This window comes from Amphibalanus amphitrite, unplaced genomic scaffold (assembly GCF_019059575.1).
Source record: "Amphibalanus amphitrite isolate SeventyFive unplaced genomic scaffold, NRLGWU_Aamphi_draft 000645F_arrow, whole genome shotgun sequence".
NCBI classification, from domain to species: domain Eukaryota; kingdom Metazoa; phylum Arthropoda; class Thecostraca; order Balanomorpha; family Balanidae; genus Amphibalanus; species Amphibalanus amphitrite.
In genome coordinates this window covers 40,936-63,385 of record NW_024882139.1, presented here as the reverse complement: position 1 = coordinate 63,385, position 22,450 = coordinate 40,936, and the positions used below count along the sequence as shown (strand labels likewise).

The following is a 22,450-nucleotide window of genomic DNA, read 5'->3' as shown; positions in this document are numbered from 1 at the left end:
AGCACGACAAATATAAGGTGTTCTGGTATTCGAGATGTCTGCAGAATATATGCGAAAATGTTTGAGAAAATGTACTTAACCACCTGCGAGTTTTGTGATGTCAGCACTTGCTCCGTTCTGTGTGTGCCAGCCCTGTTCAAAATTTGGTGCTACATAAATATGTGAGGAATTTGTCAATGTCAACGTCTCTTAAGTTCAGCTAAGCTGGAAAAAATGCGACATCAGAGACCTCACTAGCAAGTGTTGTGCCAGTGTCACGTGACCCTATGTGGTGACCACCTCCACGTAACAATCTCTCCGTAACCTCTATCGTACCGGTATAGCTGCTCCTACGTAACCACCCCTACGTAACCGCCGCCACAGCTCCGCTAATAATGATATGCAGCTGGGTGTAAATGTAAACACCAACAATCTCCGCGTGTGTTTACCCTCCTGGTCTGTCGTAATCAGCTGATACACGGGACAATAACCCGTCCCTACATGTACAAAGGGGATCATTATACTCCCACATGTACAAAGGGGATCATTATACTCCCGGTGTATTGTCACTGCCGTTACTGTATTACAGATATAAAGCAGGCACGTTTGGTGATCATACACAAGAACATAACATGGCATATAAACACGTAAACAAAAACTCCAAGGACATTAGCTAGTTGCAACTGGCTGCTAAGCTACCCATAACATCGATTGGAGTTGCATTAGGCAAACGGAATAACGGGAAAGAATATACGCAAACCAGCACAGCCGCGCGGCACAAGCAAAGCTCATCAATGATTTGTCACAGATAATTCAGACACAATCCGGTGCACAACCTTTTTGATCTCCGCATGTGTACAAAATATTATAAAAGCTACATAGCTGTGAATTTATCGTTTAATATGTACATAGGTGGACATCTAAACCTACATAAAACTTGTTTCCAACGCAGTAGTATAAGTTCGCTGATGAGCTTCTACAAAGCAGCGCGCACGTAGGACCTCACAACATATGCAATGTGCAATCTCCACCAATGATATTTCACACAATTCATTAGAAAGAAAGTAAACACCGCACAGTGCGTCATCCGCTCGCTTCAGAATCCACAGATAAACCAATGTCTTAGGTTCAATGGTATGGCGCACTGTGGAGCCACACACACAAGTTCCTGGTCCATATTTCACGCCTCACTTGTAATGTATCACGCCATTATATTCACATTTTGTCCTTCTACCTGTATATAAATCATACACGAAATGTCCATGGACTTTTTCGAACACGTATTATGTGATAAGCCAGCGTAGTTTTGAATGGAATAATGGTGTTCGACCCCACCGTGTTCACCCGGTGCACGCTGGTGCTGAAGGAACACAGCTTCACCAGCTCCCAGCTGGAGATGAAGCCCGGCAGACTGTCGTCCCATTTGTCCGTCACCTCGGAGCCTTGTCATGCGAGGGTGAACAAGCCTGCCGGCACCGGGTTGAATATGACGTCACTCGGGACAAAATGTGACATATGACGTCATAGAGGAGACAACAGGTGCTATATGACGTCATGGGAGAATAGTGACAGAGTGACGTTACTGCGACGATAACTGACTGAATGAACATAATAACGTCTTCGATATATTGAACGATATGACGTCACTGGACTGGTCCGAATTACGATAAAATAACCGCAACATTGACAGAGAAACATCACCACTCACAATAAAACAAGGGCTGTCAGCACACTTTCAATTGCCGTGTGATCGACGTACCTGCTCGATCGATATAGCTTCTCCAGCATATTTAGGAACATTACAACCCACATAATTCATCATAATACAGTGACCACTCGCGGCAATGACCTCTGAACTCCGGGCGCCCTGAATTTGTACACACTGATCGGAACTGAAATGCACCGGCCTTTACAACAATACGTATAGGGTGCAAATATTGTATAGTATATTCAACAACAATTTACTGTGCCTCCTGAAGTTAACTCGCCGTTGTTTACCGGCTCTTGGTTTGCATGTTGTGGGGTTATACACTGCTGCCATCTAATGGTGAAACCACTGTGTATGGTGCTGCCATCTGTGTGTTCCCTCCTGTCTATGGAAGGGACTACATGAAGCACCACCAGAACAGAACAGAACTCACTGAGGATGACTGCTGTAGGCGCATTCTGAGTCGGCGTGGTATTTTCGTATGATACTTCTAGGTACCCTTCACCACTTTGAGGCTGCTGGTGGTTGGCTGCCTTCTCAGCTTCTCATAGACGGTGGCTGTGGATAAGACAAGAAATAGGGAGAGGTTTGGAAATTGGAATGAAAGAAGTTAGGTACATACCTATATAAGCAGACAAGGTAGTCGAAGATAGCTAGATCTCTAATATATATATATATATATATATATATATTATTTGGAAAGCTAGATCTCTCATATACATATTCTATTTGGAAAACGATTTCTCACATTTTAACACGCGCACCGACGGAGGGGTGGATATCCGCCCCCTGAGGTTTTTCGCGAATAGCGGGAAAACCGAAATTTGGTACGACTATTCTCTCATCAATTTTACACATGGTATGTAAGTTTGAACCTCCTAACTTTTAAGGTCACGTCACCAGGTCACTTTGAATGACCCAAGCTCAAGTAACTTTTTTGCAAATTTGTCAGCGTGTCAGAGCTACAGTAGATGTAGGAGGCCTTTGAAAGTCGCAGGATGTTATAAGGTCATTAATAGCTACAATTTGTATGTCTCGGAATTTTGATATCGGTGACCTAAGGTCAGGTCAATTTCGCGACCTCCCCATTAGGTATAAGTCAATGGGGAAAAAATCAACTCCCTGTTTTTACCACTAAAACGGGTCGCAATGGCCCCATTTAACCTTCGCCCCAGTGGGGGGGGGGCATATGTTACCACCCTGTCTCGTTTTTTGCGTGTGAATAAAAAAGCCGCGGCGCGTAGCGCCGCGCCGCTTGGGGTAGCTTTTGGTACATCAATTTTGGACAATGTGTGAAATTTTTGACCCCAGGTCATGTCAGGTCAGGTCACCAGGTCAAGTTAACTGACCAAGCCTAAAAAATGTTTGCAGTCATGTCAAGCCTGCAGTGTTTGTCAGAAAGGTTTTAAACTTGGTGGATTGCATGCTGTTATGGGCGCCTACAATTTGTATATCTCGGATTTTTTATATCCGTGACCTAAGGTAAGGTCAGTGGCGTGACCTTTCCATTACAAGTCAATGGAGAAAAATGAAAATGCCTCTAGATCCGTGTGTACGCATCGGAACAGTCCAAATATTTCAGAATCACAATGATTTAGTCCACTCGTGATGACCAAGGTCTCATTTTTGCTGATAGCCTCTAGACAGGTCATCCGAGGTCACTTGAGGCTACAAACAGTTTTTTGCCAATAACTCGCGATTGGAAAGAGATAGAACGCTGGGGATGGTCTCATTGTGTTTGTCTTGTTGAGGCGCATCGACTGATATGCAACATGACCTTTTCCGGTAAGGTCATGACCTTGACCTGAGGTCAAATTTTGAAGTTGACCTTTCAAGGTCAATTTATAGTTCATTCGACGCGTCTCGGCGAGGGGAACACGATTCTGGCAATAGAAATGTGGTGGCTTTTTGAAGTCGAAAGTTATTGTCGAAAAACACTTTTCGTAAGAACAACTATTTTTGGAGTTTTTGCCCTCTGGAGGCTAAACCGTTGACCTGAGGTCAATATTGATAATGACCTTTTCAAAAGAAGAGTTCAAAAACTATCGATTGCTATTCCATGCGTTTTTCTAGCTACCATACTTTCTGAGATAGCGGCATGTTTTCTGAAAAATAAAATGACAATTGGCAAATTTTGACCTTTGATGACCTCTGGTGACCCCAATATTGCTCTAAGGTGAAAAATGACCGAAGTACTTTCAAACGTACGCATTGAGAGCTATCGACTGCTTTTTACCGTGTCTTTCTAGCCCTCTTAGTTTTTGAGTTAGAGGTGGGTGGTAACATATGCCCCCCCCCCCCCCCACTAGGGCGAAGTTGGCTGAGACCGCCACTGGGGCGCGGGTTAACATACATGACTTCATATACGATCACCCTTCACTACCTTGAGGTCTGTTTTGCTGTTGGGCAGCTGTAAGGTTATGTGACGTCATCAAAGGTCACCAAAGGTTTTTTGCCAATAACTCCGTACAGGAACAAGATGCAGCCGCGCGGATGGTCTCATTGTGTTCAGCTCGTCAAGACGCATCGAATGATATACATGATGACCTCGAGGTCACGTGACCTGAGGTCAACCTTTGACCTTGATCCTTCGAGGTCAACATATATATCATTCGATGCGGATTGACGAGAGAATCACGATGATGCCCTTAGATTGTTCCCATCTTGACTAATTCGAAAGTTATTCGAGAAAAACTCTCTCCATATCTAGCGCGGCCATTTGGACTTTTTCGACCCCTGTGACGTCATCTTTGACCTGACATGAAAATGACCTGTGTAAAAATTGTAGACCTTGTCCGTGCATATCCGATGCCGTTTACCGCCTGTCGCTATCTTGCTTCGTTCTCGAGATCTCAGGGAAGGGGGCGGTCATCCGCCCCCTCCCGTCGGTACGAAGTTGGCGCAGACCCCCGTCGGTGCGCGTGTTAAAATCAAACATGTGATGTGTCACAATGCGCAAGTATGATCCAACCGTCTCACCGGGACACAAACAGCACATGAGCGGGTTTATGATGCCTCATGAGTCATGCAGAAAGCAAAGCATTACAACCGACAGTCAGGCACCAGTGGTTATGTTGGCTGTCCGGCCTGTCCGTTTATTTTCACGAGTACCTACAGCACACTAGACTGATTTCTCGTGTACATCTTTGCTCAATCAAAGGTTATACAAAGCTTAGCAACACAGCCAATAACCTCCAGTTGGGTTCAATTTACACTATCAGCCAAATAGTCACTTTTCATATTGTGGGTCTCGTAATTGCAAACATGCACACAGTGGGGCGAAAACACAAAATACAACGATATATCCGACATGCACAATGCACAATGCAACTCCCCTACAGCCAGTGGTGTCACACAGGTCAGATTCATGCTTAAAAATGATGCCACTATGCTATTTATATCAGTTTTGACGTCACATCAGCGTCATGTGCTCATCTCCACCCGTTGAGAGATTATACGACAGCGACTCCGAGAGGCCGTTCTGGCCTTAGCGCTCACTCCCGTGCTTACCTCCCAGCGATGCATGTCATCCATTTGGCCATTTGAGGCCTGCCCTCGGCGCCGCCTGCCCGGTGCCGGGCGGCGGCTCCTGTCCTTACGTCCTCAAACACATCCGAGGGCAGACGGTAAAGGGCGAGGAAAGGAATGTGAGACGAGGTTAGGTGGCATGATGGGGATGGGGGCGGGTCGCCTCACCGCACAGCGTCGTCTCCTCTCGCCCCCGCGCGGCGACTGACTGTCTGTGAGGCACCGCGGTCGGCCCGCCTCCCCTGTTTGTCGCTCTAGGGTGTTATCACTGCCGGCGGCCCGGCCGTGTGTACTTTACCGCCCCGTTCTCCTCTCCCGTCCCCTCCCCGCCCCAGCCCTCATCCAACCCACGATGGTCGCTGCGCCGGTCTCCCGTCCGTTTCCCGCTGGCCAGAACCTCAGTTATCTTTGTGCGATAACCCGCGCCCTGGTGGGGTCTGTTTATAACGCGACCTGGTGGGGGGGGGGGCTATTTTTTGCCCCCCCTCGTATCTTTGAAACTACTGGACGGATCCTCAAAATTCAAACGGTGTTCGAAAGGCCTGTCAAATTTGTCGAAGGGAACCAAATTTCATTGACCTCGGGGTCACCGATGACGTCACAGGTCAGGTCAAAGATGAAATGTTTCACCGTTCACGGGTCTACTAGGGAATGCGCTATATCACCGAGGAAAACGCACTTTGTCGAGAATCAGCGATAGGGCGTCAATCGCCTAGTAGATATGTTGCTATTAGAGGTCACTGACAATACCAGGTCAGGTCACCAAGGGTCACAGGTCAGGTCACATGAACCTAACTTTACTAAGGTTGTGTGATGCATGTTTTATGGCCAATTTTTCATTTCCAACTCAATGGTGTTGGTTATAAGACTATCAGGTACGGCTTAGGTCACTTTCTGGTGAAGGTCAGGTCAACGTCAGGTCAAAGTCAGGCCAAAAAGGTCAAATTTTAAAGTTGATAGTTTTGCATAAAATGGGTATTGATTCGATGCAGCTCGTCACGGGGAGTCTAACAATGGTTTTTGTTTTGCGCTACGGGGTCTAGAATTGCTAAAAAATTGAGTTTGAAAATTTGACGTCATTAATTGTGAACAGTTTTTTCGCTATAACTTCGCCAAAAAAAGAGGTATCAATCCAAAATTTGGTATGTGGATGGTAGGCGGTAAGGACTATCACATATATTTCGGTTTTTGCGAAATTCAAAAAACTTTTTGGATTTTTCGACTATAATATCCAAAAAATCTATTTTTTGATTTTTGGGGGTCAAAATCCTAAAATTTCAAAAATTCGAGATAGCAGTTTTGTAGCCCTTTCAATCCTACAGCTTTTATATCCTTATTATTTTTCTGTATTTGCAAAGCTATAGGCCTGACAGCTCTTCCCGCAAAACCCTTTTTTTGGGTCGAAAACGGCAGAACATGACGTCACTCTGACGTCATTTCCGGCCAACCTATCATAGCTTTTGGAATTTATTTTGGTCACAATGTGTAAAATTGATGTCCGGGAGGGTACTGAAAGTTCAGTGACGATCGGCACAGCGGTTCTGGAGATATATCGAAAAGTCTGGAGGGGGGGGGGGGGGGGGGCAAAAAATAGCCCCCCCACCAGGTCGCGGGATAACTAACCGGTGGCGCCGATCCGTCTGCTGTGGAACTGATCAGAAGCGCTGGGCGGCGCCGTCGCTTACCTTGGACCCTGAACCTCAGTGCTCTCGGCTTGCCGTCATCTCTTTTCCCCAGGTCTGCCCGGACCAGGGCGTCCAGGACCGACTGACTGAGCTCCTCCGTTGCATGAAAAATCAGCCACTCCAGTTTCCGACAGGTAACCACCAGTCTGCGACACAACATGACACAGGCCAATCAGCGACACCAGCCGGCCGACAATCCGTCTGGAGGGGACGGGTCCGGTCTCCACAGGGCCAGTTCAAGTCAGGTCCAGTCCGGTTGGGGTTCGGCATTCGGGTCCGGTCTGAGACTGGGGTCGATGCGCCTAGATAGCGTGCTTACTGGTATTGGATTAAAAACATTGTAACCGCCGCCCAGAGGTCATTGGGCAGCGATGTTTCCTTTTCCCCAATTTGCCGCCTCCAATTAATTAATAGAACCTTGAACAGGGCGTGGCACGCGGTGAAGCGTGGCCATTGATGACACACGATTGTGATACATTCAGATCCCACAAAAGTAAGATTATTGTCCATTGATAATTGATTAATCTATGCATTGCTTTGAAATGATTGGTTTTTGTGTTGTTCGTGTGTCCATGTGTATTATTTTTTGTTGATACTATTGTTTGTTTCAGGTTTTACGTACTATTGGTCTCAAGATAAGGGTCCAGGCGGCCTGTAGGTTTGATGCGGTGAATACCCTCACCCTCGCCAGAGCTTGAGTGGGGGTAGGGGAGGGGGTGCGTTCGCCCCGAGTCTGACAGCGGGGTCGCTCGCCACAGTGGTGTCCAGCAGTGCAGTCGGAATCAGGCGGCATTATGCCGGCGGCGGTAACCGGTCGAAGGGCCTGGCTCAGTCGCGTCTCGAAACGAGTTACCGAGCAGGGTGTCAGCGATAGATGGGAGGGGGTGTGGTCAGGGCGCTGTTGGATCACCAAATCAGCATGCTGTCAGTGTGCTGGCGTTTCTCATCTTCTCATTGGTCATTGATGAACCACACGTGGTGTGTGCGGTTGACCAATGAGAGACTAAGAGACGCCTGTAACTGGCTTCCATATATTGGAAAACCGACAGCAAGCGGAAAAAACGACAGTGCATGGGGCATACTAGCTTTAACCCTATTAGTGGCAGGGGGGGGGGTTGTTTTTATCCACCCCTCAGGTTTTTCGAGAATATCTCCGAAACCGCTGAAGCTACGATGCTGAAATTTTCTGACTTTTCCTAAAACTAAATTGGGCACATTCCCTGAAAATTTCAAGTTCATAACTTTACCAGGGGCGGCTCCAGAGCACTGGGAATTGGGGGTCCTATTCGTGAAGCGAGTCATTTGGGCGAAGATCACGATGCTGCACCAGTTTTACGAACAGTGAATGAAAGGTATCATGTGATAACATATACAAAGTTATTGTTCATCCTCTTTTGACACGTTTTTGCTATAATAGGCGGATCCAGGCGTCCAAAAAGGGGGGTTATTTTTTACCTCCCAACATAGGTGCCCTGACACCGCCTATGCATGACCAATACAATTTTAGTCGTTCTCTCATAAGAAAATTGTAACATAACAAGACCATTGCCACCCTTTTTAGAAACAGTACCAACAAAAACCTTATTTACTATACTTTTTGTGTACCCCCAATCTCAATAATCTGTATCCGCCTATGATTTTTGAAAATGCATATTTTTAGGATCCATGTGAATTCCTGGTTCATTCTCTATCGATCGGCAAAAGTTGCGTTAAGACTGGTTCAGAAACCTGGCCGTGATAAACAGTCTAAAATGTATCTGCAATTTGCCCGTTTTTACCCCCCTCTACCCCCCTATTGACATTTTTTTTTTTTTAGAAATGTAGATCTCGTTGAGCCAAATCGAATGCCGTTTGAATTTTGAAAATCGGCCGGTTAGATCTCGAGATATCAAGGGGGGTCGTAAACAGCCCCCCCTGCCACTAATATGGGGTAGCCAGGAGCCTGCCACTAATAGGGTTAAAGCTCACTCCGCAAAAGCATAACTTTCCATGGTTGAGGTTGACGGGTGTTACCTACCCCAGACTTCTTGCGATTGCTCTCAACAAGGCAACCATAGGAAGCTGAAAATAGCACACCTGACTTGATTCAAGCCGATTCTCTGGTGACACCAACGACCAATTACATTTTCAATTCTCGTCGAGTCACTGACCTTTGACGTCATAAAAGACTTTACTCGGTCCTAAAATATTGCGGCTTGGCAACTCCGTCATTGCTAGGTCAACTTCAGCAGATAAATAAAATTCACAGGACTTCATATTCTTCCGAGACCTTGCAACTTTTCTGTCTCGTAATTTTCTGTAAAGTTCACGTAAATCTAGGCCAATGACGAGACCTCACCGTCGTAATTCAACAAGGAACAAGGGACATGAAAATTTATTTTGATGACAAAAAATGATTTAACCCTCGCCGGACCTATTGGTTTTCTAAATACGCGCCGGCCGAGGGGGGGGGGGGCGGGTACGACCCCCCCTCGCCGTTTCGCCCCTGGTGGAGCTAGCGCGTCGCGGAAAAAACGAGCTTGTGCGCCGTTACGAGACGCAGAGATTGGTACCCGATTTTAAGGTCCTAGGTCAACCGGTGACCTCTGAGGTCAGGTCAAGTGCCCCAAGGTACGGTTCAGTTTTTGGTGAATAACGTCGCAAAAAACGGCCGCAGAGCGCCGATTTTGGCAGCATCGTGTTCGCCTCGCTCGGGCGCGTCGAATGATATACTTTTTGTCCGGGTCAGGTCAACTTGGGGTGTTGACCTCAGGTCAAGGTCAGGTCAGCACCCCCAGGTCACGAAGTTGGTCGAAAGAGGTCATGTCGCATATCATTCGATTCGGCAGGCCTTCCTGAGTCCATCGGTGGCTTTCCCGACTCGCTAGCTCAATTTGATCAAGAGTTATTGACGAAAAACTAATATGACCTTGATGACGTCATAAATGACGTCACGAAAGGTCAACATTGCAAAAGTGACGCATCTAACCTTGCAAGGAGTGCATCAAATCACGATTCTGTGTACTTGAGATAGTTGGAGATCGTTCCCGGCGCCAGAATAGCAGTTTTCATTTTTCCCCATTGACTTATAATGGTGAGGTCACGATGATGACCTGACCTCATATGACCTTTAGGAAAAATCCGAGATATACAAGTTGTGGGACTCATAATGGATACTAGATCCTGCAAGTTTCATTTCCCTGTGACATCTCCTCTGGTAGTGAGGGCGTTGCGAAGTTGCGACATCTGAAGACCGTGCAGAGGTTCACTTATGACGTCATAGGTCAGTGACCTGACCTGACCCAAAAATGCGGTTGGTGTCAAAAGATCCGGCTTGGATCAAAGGTCAGGTACGCCAAGTTTCAGCTCTCTATCGCCAGCGTGTTTGGAGCTATCGCGAAAAAACCCTATGGGGGGGGCGGCACCCGCCCCCCCCCTCGGCCGGCGAGGGTTAAGACTATCGTTTGCACATGGAGTCTTGCTCGTATCGCTTCACTCCGTGCAAGATAGATGCTCAACTATTGCGTTTTGAACCATGTGCAACGTCATAAACGACATTACATAGATATTGGAGCTTTTTTGTCATTAACCCGCGCCCCACTGGGGTCTGCGTATAACACGCCCTACTGGGGGGGGAGGGGGCTATTCATAGCCCCCCCTCCTAACTCCAAAACTACTGGGCCGATCGTCAAAATTCAAACGGCGTCTGATAGCCCCGGAAAAACTGTCGAGCGAAACCTAATTTCATTGACCTCGAGGTCACCGATGACGTCACAGGTCAGGTCAAAGTAAAAATTATTAGCATTTTGGCTTGTTCACGTTTTGGGCTATGGCCGCCGTCTTACAAGTCAGATCAGGCTCATTTTTGGTTCACACACTCGTGAACAGATGCTCTAGATACCCTGAGGGTACCAAACTTGTATTTTGATTTTCAGGTCAAGGTCAGGTCATCACAGGTCACGAAAATATTATATCATGCGTCGGTCACGTGACACAATTGTTTTATGGTCCATTTAGGCCAAAGATTTCGAATTTGATGTCGTCTGTGTCATTCGAGGTCATTTTGAGTCGAATTTAGCTTAGGTCAGGTCACTTTCAGGTCAAAAAAGGTCAAATTTTGAAGTTAGAATTTTTCAACAGAAAAGGTGTCTTTTGGATGCAGTTTGAGCTCAGGAACACGATGGTGCTATTTATATTGGCGTACGATGTCAAATACGTGCTGAAAAATTGATTTGAAAAATTAATAATTGTGGATTTTTTGCAATAATGCGTATAACTTGGCCATTTTTGAAGATATTTAGCTAAAACTTGCTAGAGTTAGTCATAATAACGCGTTCTATCACATATATTCCGGTTTTTTCGAAAAGTCAAAAACTTTTTGAAAAAAATGTAAAAATGTATATTTTGAATTTTATTATATAAAATTTTCGAAATTTTCAAAATTTCGAAAATCCGAGATAGGAGTTTGATAGCGCAGTCTATTCTGAGTCCTCTCATGCAAAGAAATTGGATCTAGCTTAAAAACTGAGCCCTTGGGAGCGATTGCCGTGGTTCAATGTTTTGCGTCGAAATCGGCCGAACATGACGTCACTCTGACGTCATTTCCGGCCGACCTATAATAGCTACGAAGTTCAAATTTTGACACAAGGTGTCAAATTGATGCGGCCGAAGGTACTGAAAGTTTGGCGTCGATACGTCATGCGGTTTGGAAGTTATTGCAGAAAAACGGGAGGGGGGCTATAAATAGCCCCCCCCCCCCAGTGGGGCGCGGGTACCGTTCCAACTGAAATACAGGGTGATTACATATTAAACCGTGAGTAGGTAGAACAAATCTTTTAAGCGTCGAGCCGTTAGGCGAGACGTTTAAAATATTTTTTCCCCACCTACGAGCGGTTTAATAATTTTATCCCGTACTGCCGATATCTTTCGGGTGCTTAATGGTAAAGAATTCATTTTATATAAAAATACGACATATTTCAGACTAGACGAAATGTCTACTAGACGTTTAACAGTTTGTTAATCGTCTAGACGTTTAACAAATCAGTTACACGATATCTGATAATTTTCTCTCTTTACACGTAAAGTAATTGTAAACGCTGTCTACGGCAGCCCCCGTTCACGAGCCTCAGAAATCCTTTACCGTGACGTCACGTGGGCGGCAAAAATCCCTTCACCCCATAACGATCCATACAAATGAGGCCGAGTTTTGAGCTGGGCTGACACCTAAGTTGAGGGCTAAAATATTATAAAAAGCATACCATTTGACTCAGCAAGGCTTGATTTTTCCAAAACCGGGCCTCAATAGGTCGAATTCGAATGAACCAAGCATTAATTTTGCCTTTTAGATGAGGCCTGCAAATTTCGATGAAGTTTTTTCTCGTGAAGGAAAAAAAATAGTGCTACCAAATGCGTCTTGCGCCGCTTTTGCAAAAGTTAGATACTAACGCCATTTTCTATCAATAATATGCAAATTTATTATGATTTTGGCCAAACCGAATGGCAAACATTCACTTAACAATAGCAAGACTTCTATGAGGTGCATTGTTTTGGCGAGTGATCTATAGTATGCTTCAAAAATACCACTGGAACTTGGTATGCCTCATACTGCACTACCAAAGGAACTGAAGACTCGTATCTGAGCCACTTTGAATACAAGATAATGGGCTGAAGTGTGAAAAAGGCTGTGCTATGCCTTTCAAGAGAAGAAAACATGCCAGTATTGGTCTTTTTAGCACAAATATTTATTTCTAGTGCATATTAATAATGTGTAAAATCATAAAATGTTGAAGTTCACTTGATACGAGAACAATCAACAGATCACCAAAGCAAGGGACCTGGTTGACTGGTCTTGTTGAGTCCATTTTTTACATTTCTCTCATCCAATAAGTACCTAGTTAATTGAGTAGAGTATTGTCTACTATTATAATTTGTGGTTAATACCTTAACATAGAACATTGTGAGCAACTGTCAGTGCTGCCGCAAGGCGCAAATGAGCAAGCACAAGTGCTACAGTGACATGAATCATGGTAAATGTATTTCCAAGGTGGCATGTACAATAAATGTTACAAGGGTGGAGTATGTTCTTTTATGAAATGGAAATCATTAGAGATACAAAACATCACATGATTCAGAGGAATATTGGTGAGCTGATGATATTTAATGTTCGTACTTCAATAGCACCCATAAAAATCATTTTCATTTTGTTGAGCAGTGCTCTTGAGATAATGGGTGACCGGGACAGGTCAAGTAATTGAGTTGAAGAACTATGCTGAAATATGAATACAACACTAAACATTTTCAGCACAAAGAACCATCACCTTCTTCGTCCACTCCAAACACATCTATTTTTGAATGCATATTGCACACTCAGGAAACCTTAATGTAAGGTTGAAGCTGAACTGCAGGTTCATTAGCTACGTTAGACTGTGCCCACTGCCCACAGTTCCTTGCATAAGAAGACCAGTGAGTGATGAAGTTCTAACTTTGAAATCATTGAAGTCACTTAGAAACATTGTCTGGCACATTTTGCACAGCTATTTCAATTTCATATAATCCAGCAAAAGATATATTGAACGTCAAATGGAAACCATAAATAATGAATGTGTACTGGAGCAGCAAATCTGCAAATATGGTAACATCGACGAGATCTTGTTGGTGCAGGCTTATTCGGCTGGTGCGAATTTGGTTTGGTGCGGAGCGGATTTGGCTAATGGCTTGGTGCAGTGCGGATTTACTGTGGTGGGTAGGTTAAGGTGGTAGGTTTTAAGTTGTAGGTTTAATATTGTAGATTGTAAGTAAGGTTAGGCCAGGTTTGGTTAGGTTTGGTTTGGTTTGATTAGCAAGCATCTCTGGGTAAAACGCCTCTCCTTCGTTGCAAAAACAAGTGTGACGCTGGCTTACTGACTACCACATATTTTCTAATGCATGATTTTATTAGATTTTACAATTTAAAACATGTCAAAAACTGTAAAGAGGCAAATGTTGTACATTACTCAGACCATCACTTTGTCAATATAGCCAATGCAGCATTGTTATGGGGCTAATTGCATATCTGATGGCCTGGGCCATGCTCAAGGCAGTATATACCGCCATGCTCAACCCAAAATTTAAAAACATTCGTAGCTGAACAAAAATTTCATCACTCATCAGCATTCCAATTTCATTGCAATTGTGCGATACAAACCAACCTCTGATGAACAGACACTATAAAGGAAAATAATGACAGAAAACCTGGTGATATTATAAGCGATCTGATAAATAAAGCTAGAGCCGTCTGAATCCTCAATAGCCCGATCTAAAATCGCAAATTTGCCCATTATCACTACCTATTAAAAGGCAAAATACGAGAGTGCGGCAGGTAAATGCCTAGCATTATAAATGTCTCACGCAAGTCATTTATGTATTCGCAAATGGCTACCAAATCGCTACCATATTATGTGACGTCACCTGGGCGGCAAAAATTATTTAGTGAACTAACCTTATTAGTAAAGTAAAGTAATCTTGTGTCTACGGTGCGGGATAACCGCATTTAACCCGCGCCCCACTGGGGTCTGTGTATAACACGCCCTACTGGGGGGGGGCTATTCATAGCCCCCCCTCCTAACTCCGAAACTACTGGGCCGATCGTCAAAATTCAAACGGCGTCTGATAGCCCCGGAAAAACTGTCGAGTGAAACCTAATTTCATTGACCTCGAGGTCACCGATGACGTCACAGGTCAGGTCAAAGTAAAAATTATTAGCACTTTGGCTTGTTCACATTTTGGGCTCTGGCCGCCGTCTTACTAGTCAGATCAGGCTCATTTTTGGTTTCCACACTCGTGAACAGATGCTCTAGATACCTTGAGGGTACCAAACTTGTACCTTGATTTTCAGGTCAGGGTCAGGTCATCACAGGTCACGAAAATATTATATCATGCGTCGGTCACGTGACACATGTTTTATGGTCCATTTAGGCCATTGATTTCGAATTTGATGTCGTCTTTGTTATTCGAGGTCATTTTGAGTCGAATTTAGCTTAGGTCAGGTCACTTTCAGGTCAAAAAAGGTCAAATTTTGAAGTTAAAGTTTTTCAACAAAAAAGGTGTCTATTGGATGCAGTTTGAGCTCAGGAACACGATGGTGCCATTTATATTGGTGTACGATGTCAAATACGTACTGCAAAATTGATTTGAAAAATTGATAATTGTGAATTTTTTGCCATAATGCGTATAACTTGGCCATTTTTGAAGATATATAGCTAAAACTTGCTAGAGTTAGTCATAATCATGCGTTCTGTCACATATATTCCGGTTTTTTCGAAAAGTCAAAAACTTTTTGGAAAAAATATAAAAATATAAATTTTGAATATTATTTTATAAAATTTTCGAAATTTTCAAAATTTTGAAAATCCGAGATGGCAGTTTGATAGCGCGGTCAATTCTGAGTCCTTTCATGCAAAGAAATTGGATCTAGCTTAAAAACTGAGCTCTTGGGAGCGATTGCCGTGGTTCAATGTTTTGCGTCGAAATCGGACGAACATGACGTCACTCTGACGTCATTTCCGGCCGACCTATGGTAGCTACGAAGTTCAAATTTTGACACAAGGTGTCAAATTGATGCAGCCGAAGGTACTGAAAGTTTGGCGTCGATCCGTCAAGCGGTTTGGAAGTTATTGCAGAAAAACGGGAGGGGGGGCTATAAATAGCCCCCCCCCAGTGGGGCGCGGGTTAAACATCCACGCGCTATCCTCTAAATTACAGGGTGATCAATAAAAGATGGCATAAAGTCAGTCCTGCCGGAGGCATAAGACATAATGCATAAGCAGCTCACCGTTGGAATGATAAATCTTAGACATTTTACATCGCACAAACAGAAATCAGTTGTGTCGCTCGAAGAAAACTTGCTTCTCCGTGCGGCAGACCTCGGCCAAGACCTTCGCTCCGTGCACAATGCACATCCTTGTATGGAATCAACTTTTGTGGATTCTTCGGTGAAGGAGCCTGTATTCTTTTTGCGGGTGCCTGCTGTAGCGCGAGCCACTTTTCGTCACTCAATATCACCCTTTCGAACCATTCTTCCGCTTCACTGAGCCGTGAGCCAAAGGGTGCACGCTTCCAGCCTCGACACCATGCTGTCAGGGTAGATGACGGTCATTAGGATCGGGCGATAATGTTTCCAGTTCAGTTTCTTAAGGAGGATTGTCCATCTTAGAGATGTCAATCGAATACCAACTTTTTGGCATACCGATACCAAACCGATACCAACTTGGTATTTGGCGTTTCGAGGCTAACACATTTGATATTTTGTTGGTAGGTATTGTAGTCCTCGCTAATGTAAAAGAGATCGCGACTTTGGTAAAAAGTTGGTATTTCCCTGATATTCCCAAGTCGGTTCGGTTTCGGTATTTTCCCACGGTTCCTGTTGGTATTTGGTTTGGTATCGGTATCACGACTTTCTGTAATTGACATCACTAGTCCATATATTTAAAAATGCCTTCCCAGGGTTTCTTCATCCATTGCGAACGTCAATACTGGACAAATTATTAAAGAATTGCTAGACTCTCATCACCTTCGAGCAACTGAACAAGATCCCAGCACCCCTGGTCACTCTGCAGTCTGGATTTTTCCTGCTTGGACTTCACCGTTTAACCTCAAGCAACTCAAGTTGCGGAGCGAACTCAAGAGTCCAAGACCCTTGATAAACTGAACGCTGCCGTATGTCGTCGAAGGCCTCGTCTGCACGATGGCCGGCGATCATTTGGGGCTCCAGCGTGGGCTTACTATTCGCTAATGAACACCCTGCACCTGTGCACGTGACCTGACCTCAGAGGTCACATGTTGCTCTGACACTTTTAACTTGATTGTGAATCGCTGGGTGTTGTTTTTGTTTGCAAGGCTAAATGATGGGTGAAACGGCGGCGGGGGTCCAGCACCCCCTCCCCCACACACACACACTCTAGACCCCTCTCGGTATTCAGAAAGCCGATAGGTCCGACGAGGAATAACGGATACAACGACAATGAGACACGTGCACTCTTGAAATATGTTTGTTCCGTGTGGATTTGATTTTTGAGAACGTTTCCTTGTCTTGTCTATAAGCTGAAATCGCCAATCAGCCTTATGCATTACCTAGCTGCATCGCTTCGAGTCCCATCGGTGGGAATGGCTTCTATACTCTACAATAAGTGCTTTCTCGGAATGATATCACGTTCGATAGAAGTATAAAGCGAACACATAGCGAACGGGGCGAGAGTAACACTTAACCCTCGCCCATGTAGGGGGGGGGTTGGTGCAACCCCCCCTGAGGTTTTTCGGAAATAGTGTAAAAACGGCGGCGCGCAGCGCCGCCAAATTTTGGGTACCTTATGGGGCAAACCTTGCGCATCTTTTGATAAAAAAAATTGACCGGGTCATGTCAGGTCACGGAGTTATGACGTCACAAAGGGAACAGCCTCCGGCCGGATTTTCACAAACTGAGTGCCAACGCCCGAGGTTTCCTGCCGGTGGTACGGTCATCGGTTGATGGATCGTGATGAAACTTCCCATGCATGTTGGGGCAAGTATTGGCTATCATATGGTATAAGAAACTTGACCGGGTCAGGTCAGGTCACGGAGCTATGACGTTACAAGAGGAACAGCGTCCGGTACTATTTTTGAAAAGCGCCCGAACCACTATTTTGCTAATTCTTGTCACCTCAATGGGAATATGCAGCAATATTAGCTTCTATAGGGAGCAAATGGACCTCCGAAATCCAAAAATACAATCAGATTTCAAAAATTTAAATTTTGATTTTTTCGAATTTCTGCCGCCGACTGTGACCTTGCCGACTTCCGGCGCTCCCAACGCGCCATTTTTAGAGCTAGGGAAACGAAATACATACCAAACGATAGAGAATTGATCAAGGAACACGATAGTGAAGATTTCAAGTCGATATCTCCCACCGTTTTGCCGCAATCGCCGCGGAAAGTTGAAAAAAGTCTATTTTTCCGAAAATTTGACCTTTGACCGGTCAAAAGTAGGTCAAATGTTGACCTAGGACCAAAAATATACCACCAATCGCGAGATCTCGGCGAGAGCAATCCGTTGGTCTTTTCCGCTAAGCTCTACGACGCTCCGTTTTCAAACGCCAAGGGGGGGGTCGCACCAACCTCCCCCCTGCATGGGCGAAGGTGGCAGATCGCCGTTTACGGGCGAGGGTTAACATATTGTTTACTGGTTAACCCTACCGAAGCTTTAACAATGCAGTTATTGAAATGAACTGTTCAACAGTTGTTCAGCGCAATAAATTAAATTATATGAAACAACTTAGGAAATTAACCCTATTAGTGGCAGGGGGGGTTGTTTTTATCCACCCCTCAGGTTTTTCGGGAATATCTCCGAAATCGCTGAAGCTACGATGCTGAAATTTTCTGACTTTTCCTAAAACTAAATTGGGCACATTCCCTGAAAATTTCAAGTTCATAACTTTACCAGGGGCGGCTCCAGAGCACTGGGAATTGGGGGGTCCTATTCATGAAGCGAGTCATTTGGGCGAAGATCACGGTGCTGCACCAGTTTTACGAACAGTGAATGAAAGGTATGTGATAACATATACAAAGTTATTGTGCATCCTCTTTTGACACGTTTTTGCTATAATAGGCGGATCCAGGCGTCCAAAAAGGGGGGTTATTTTTTACCTCCCAACATAGGTGCCCTGACACCGCCTATGCATGACCAATACAATTTTAGTCGTTCTCTCATAAGAAAATTGTAACATAACAAGACCATTGCCACCCTTTTTAGAAACAGTACCAACAAAAACCTTATTTACTATACTTTTTGTGTACCCCCAATCTCAATGATCTGTATCCGCCTATGATTTTTGAAAATGCATATTTTTAGGATCCATGTGAATTCCTGGTTCATTCTCTATCGATCGGCAAAAGTTGCGTTAAGATTGGTTCAGAAACCTGGCCGTGATAAACAGTCTAAAATGTATCTGCAATTTGCCCTTTTTTACCCCCCTCTACCCCCCTATTGACATTTTTTAATTTTATTTTTTTTTTAGAAATGTAGATCTCGTTGAGCCAAATCGAATGCCGTTTGAATTTTTAAAATCGGCCCGTTAGATCTCGAGATATCAAGGGGGGGTCGTAAACAGCCCCCCCCCCTGCCACTAATATGGGGTAGCCAGGAGCCTGCCACTAATAGGGTTAAAAGTTATGAAGGTTGAAATATGCAACCGTTAAGATAATGATATAAATAGTGATTAGTGACGTTGTCGGCGATATGCCGATCATGACAACATTAATTGCTACGTCCTAAACAAACTGCCACGTCTTGCAGTCTAGGGTGAAACTGCAATGAATGATGTGTGAGCTACATGGTCCGGCATACGTTTTATCCTCTAAAAAAATGTTCTCTCTAAGCTGCTACATAGGGGACAGCGATTCTCTTTAGCGTTCAGTTTATTTCCCACGAACAGGGATTTACATACGTGCGCAAATTTGCATGCTGGTAACTAGGTTGCGCAGTAAATACGGCTGGATTTTTTATCATGCCCGTTTGAGCTGTAACGACAAGGCGCCGAGGCTGGCCGCCGGCTTCTGTTTGTTCAGGTCCTGCTGGACGATAGCCTGAAGTTCGTCGATCAGGATGAGGTCCGAATGGCAGGCGGCTAGCATCTCTTTCCTTCAGAAGTCTGACACGTTCAATTCGCACCACCGCTAGGCCTTGGCAGAGCGATGAGCTGGCGCGCCGTCCTGATTGAAAATGCATGTCAACATGTCATTGACCATGCTTTGGCTTAGTAATGGGCCGAAGGTAGGTAATGAGCCTCGGAGAGCTCTTCCAATAGCGTCTCACGGTCCTGTTTGGAGATGTGATAGCGCTTCAGCGCGAGCCGCTTGGCCAATTTTGTTGCTAACTACTGGCCGCTCTTCCCGGGCGCCTTTTTCAATGCAATTTATGTAACGTTTGAAATGGTAGGCGCACGCCGGCAAACTGGAACGATCAGCAACACTGCCAGCAGCCGTATGCGTATCCCACCAACACCGGGCTGTGCAGACAGTTCGCCCATAAGACTTGTAAGCAAAAACAACAGGCAGATGTCCCAACCAAGCAGCTATGACACCTTGTGTTATTTCGGCCTGGAGCATGCCGACTGTCTGGTTCAGCTCCCTTGATAAAAATTTCAGACCTTCATGTAGCGACGCAGCCGTTCAGGTGGACAATATCTGTGAAACTGGCCGTAGCTCGGTGATCCGTGACCCGAGGTCCGTTCGTCACCTCATGTTCTGCGGCCAAGGACCGTGCAATGCAGGAGTGCAGCCTGAATCGTCATCCCTCAGGTGTAGACACGATTAGGAACCGGAAAGTGTTGTCATAGGTAGTGGACATAACTTTTGCCGAACCCTGTAGTGTCGTCCTCATAGTAGTGTCTTTCATTGTCAGCGAGCGAGACGCTACATGGAGTTAAAATGGCGAGCGGCCCTCCCGCCGGAATGGTGAGCGTCCTTCTCTGTCAAACGCGGCGCTAGTTTCCGCCTAAGCTCCGCTGGCCCGCTCAACTGCTATGTCATGCGGCACAGTCTACAAGTACAGGTGACCGGTCGCGAGATCGGAGCTCCGTAGCACCGGGCGAGTGTGGCGGAGGTGGGGGTATTCACCGCATCAAACCTACAGGTCGTCTGGACCCTTATCTTGAGACCAATAGTACAATATAGCGGCACCTAGTAGAATGGCGGTTTATTTGTAGAAATTGATTTGAATGGCCGTTACAGTAAAACTTTTTGGATCTAGCCCTGATTTTGGGAGACTTTGTAGTTGAAAGATTGTCTTTGTTTTCTTCTTTTAACAGTTTCAGTTGCACTGAATGAATATCAACTGGTTGTAGATTCTAGGGCAGTCAGTGGTTACGCAGGGTTGTTAGTAGGATTCCCCCTGTCGTATCATGCATGATGGTTGACTAGTAGAGGTGTTTGTAGCTAGACACACCTGTATTTGTCACTTTGACCTTAATTTTTGGCCTCAGCACCTGGACGTCTGACCTTGACGTGTTAACACTGGTTTTGGGTCACAATCTTTTATGCTTCATTTTTGTTTTGTTATTGCAGTATTTAAACTATTGTTTGCACTTCTTACATTTATTTAACCCTCGCCGGACGAGGGGGGGGGGGCGGGTGCCGCCCCCCCATAGGGTTTTTTCGCGATAGCTCCGAACATGCTGGCGACAGAGAGCTGAAACTTGGCATACCTGACCTTTGATTCAAGCCGGATCTTTTGACACCAACCGCATTTTTGGGTCAGGTCAGGTCACTGACCTATGACGTCATAAGTGAACCTCTGCACGGTCTTCAGATGTCGCAACTTCGCAACGCCCTCACTGCCAGAGGAGATGTCACAGGGAAATGAAACTTGCAGGATCTAGTATCCATTATGAGTCTCACATTTTGTATATCTCGGATTTTTCCTAAAGGTCATATGAGGTCAGGTCATTTTCGTGACCTCACCATTATAAGTCAATGGGGAAAAATGAAAACTGCTATTCTGGCGCCGGGAACGATCTCCAACTATCTCAAGCACACAGAATCGTGATTTGATGCACTCCTTGCAAGGTTAGATGCGTTACTTTTGCAATGTTGACCTTGCGTGACGTCATTTATGACGTCATCAAGGTCATATTAGTTTTTCGTCAATAACTCTTGATCAAATTGAGCTAGCGAGTCGGGAAAGCCACCAATGGACTCCGGAAGACCTGCCGAATCGAATGATATGCGACATGACCTCTTTTGACCAACTTCGTGACCTGGGGGTGCTGACCTGACCTTGACCTGAGGTCAACACCCCAAGTTGACCTGACCCGGACAAAAAGTATATCATTCGACGCGCCTGAGCGAGGCGAACACGATGCTGCCAAAATTGCGGCTCTGCGGCCGTTTTTTGCGAAGTTATTCACCAAAAACTGAACCGTACCTTGTGGCACTTGACCTGACCTCAGAGGTCACCGGTTGACCTAGGACCTTAAAATCGGGTACCAATCTCTGCGTCTCGTAACGGCGCACACGCTCGTTTTTTCCGCGACGCGCTAGCTCCATCAGGGGCGAAACGGCGAGGGGGGTCGTACCCGCCCCCCCCCCCCTCGGCCGGCGCGTATGTAGAAAACCAATAGGTCCGGCGAGGGTTAAGTAGTGAAACTAAATCCTGTGCCATCTTTTCTTGAGCAATTCCTTGCCTGGTCCACAATGAGTGAGGAACAGAGGATGTTGTCTGCGAAGGGCAGGGAGCTGCGGACCACTGAGAAAGTAGATGCTGCCAGGCTGCTCAGAAGTCAAAGCTGTACAAGCAGTTATTGAAGAAGCTGAGATCACGTGGCAGCTTACTGTTGGAGTCTGTTGAGCAGGAAGAAAAGCCACAAGTGATCAGGAAGGACTTTGATGTCTGGAAGCGTGATTATGTTGATTTTGTGCAAACATATGAAGTGATATGCTCCCTGATGGAGGGTGAAGAGAGAGAAAACCTGGATTATGACAAGAACCTCACTGAAGTGAATGAGCTGAAAGGCAAGGTGGAGGCTCACCTGTCTTCAGTCTCAGCAGATGATGCTACTCCTGC

The 22,450-nt window shown here is 45.4% G+C and overlaps 1 long non-coding RNA gene across 6 annotated transcripts; it reads right to left on the bottom strand.

Moving 5' to 3' along the window:
* Positions 1 to 540: 540 nt before the first annotated feature.
* On the bottom strand, positions 541 to 22,438 carry LOC122363866. 6 transcript variants are annotated; one of them, XR_006253438.1, is made up of 4 exons: positions 22,416 to 22,438; positions 6,901 to 7,046; positions 2,121 to 2,245; positions 541 to 1,445 (listed from the first exon to the last, which is right to left on the bottom strand). It is a non-coding gene; the product is annotated as an uncharacterized LOC122363866 (long non-coding RNA). The 6 variants fall into 6 exon arrangements; XR_006253436.1 differs by lacking the exon at positions 22,416 to 22,438 and adding an exon at positions 14,063 to 14,257; XR_006253437.1 differs by lacking the exon at positions 22,416 to 22,438 and adding an exon at positions 14,067 to 14,257.
* Positions 22,439 to 22,450: the final 12 nt, after the last annotated feature.